Source organism: Exophiala dermatitidis, assembly GCF_000230625.1.
Source record: "Exophiala dermatitidis NIH/UT8656 unplaced genomic scaffold supercont1.7, whole genome shotgun sequence".
Lineage (NCBI taxonomy): Eukaryota > Fungi > Ascomycota > Eurotiomycetes > Chaetothyriales > Herpotrichiellaceae > Exophiala > Exophiala dermatitidis.
Window position 1 is genome coordinate 1,421 of NW_008751652.1, and position 1,902 is coordinate 3,322.

Below are 1,902 nucleotides of genomic sequence, written 5' to 3' on the forward strand. Positions count from 1 at the left end.
ATAGAGTCTTCTATAGTAATAAAATTATAATAATAAATAACGGCTTATAATAATAACTATAATAATCTTCTATCGAGATAATAACCTACGTAGTTACTATACTATAGTTTAAGTACTAGTAGGATCCTTAGTCGTATATACCTAATATATAGTAGTTTACTAGAGTACGCTATAGAACTCGCTAATATTAATCTCGAACCGAATACTCGTAATAAATAGCTACTACTACGAACTTATTATAGAGTACGAACGTCTTTTATAACTAAAGAGTTAGATAAGAGTCCTAATTAAATAATTATTAATATTAGAAGTCTTTATATATATTTATAGGTATATTCTCTACGTCGAAATTATAATTTCTATATTTATAATCGATAGAAGAAGTAAGAAATATTTAAATTATATTTAGTAGCGTAAGTAATCTTAACTATAATTACTATATATCTTTAACGAGATACTAGTATCGACTCGAAGTATTATTTCCTATTAATACTATAAGTATTAGGGTATAGTATACTAATTCTACTACGATTAGTTATTTATTTTATAGTAATATAACGATTCTATTCTATAATATAGTATACTACTTAACGCTTAAAATTAGATATACTATCGATAGGGAATTAAGGCGTAATAATTTAAGTACGCTTTAGATTTAACGTATTTTATTCTCTATATTCGAGTTAGATTCGTAATAATTCTAACTCTATATTTAGAGGCGTACGTAGATAGAGCTACTTTTACCTAGGAATATAATAATTTTAGGTACTATAGTACTCTTTATAGATATATAATAATTTTTACTAGATATATATACTTCTTATACGAGATATATCTAGGTATATAAATTTAGGTATTAGCTTAATAGGGGAGTCTATATTCTAGTTATACCGCTATATAAAAAGCTACTTTACTAGGTATATATTATATATATAAATAATTATTTAATAGTCTTTATTATTTTAGCGAATTATAAAGTTAGTAAAGGTTAACGACTACGTAGATATTTTCTATACTTATATCTAACGAAGTCGATTAATCTTTTATAACTTCGTAATTCTTATAACTTAATAGTCTATCTAAACTACGTAATTCTCTATAGCTTTATCGACTACTACGTACTACTTAACTTACTATATTAGTATCGGTTTATCTACGATATAGGGTTATAGTAGAATTCTCTACCTACGGTAGTTCTCGACTAAGATAAGGCTAACTATACTCGAAGGTAGCGCTCTATAAAGATTATAGCGTATAGTATTATTAGTCTAGATTACGAATTATTACGGGTTTACGAATTATTACGAGGCTATAAGGTTACGAATTATTATAGCGTTACAAATTATTATAAGGTTACGAATTATTATAGGGTTACGAATTATTACGAGATTACGAATTATTATAAGGTTACGAATTATTACGGAGAGTTACGAATTATTACGGGATTACGAATTATTACGGAGTTATAAATTATTATAGAGTTACGAATTATTACGGAAGGTTACGAATTATTACGGGGTTACGAATTAATATAGGGTTATAAATTATTACGAGATTATAAATTATTACGGAATTACGAATTATTACGAGGTTACGAATTATTATAGGGTTACGAATTATTACGAGATTACGAATTATTACGAGATTACGAATTATTATAGAATTACGAATTATTATAAGGTTACGAATTATTACGAGGTTATAAATTATTATAGGGGGTTGCGAATTATTATAGGGTTACGAATTATTATAGGGTTACGAATTATTACGGGGTTACGAATTATTACGGGGGGTTACGAATTATTACGAGGTTACGAATTATTACGGAGGGTTACGAATTATTACGAGGTTACGAATTATTACAAGATTACAAATTATTATAGGGTTACGAATTATTATAGG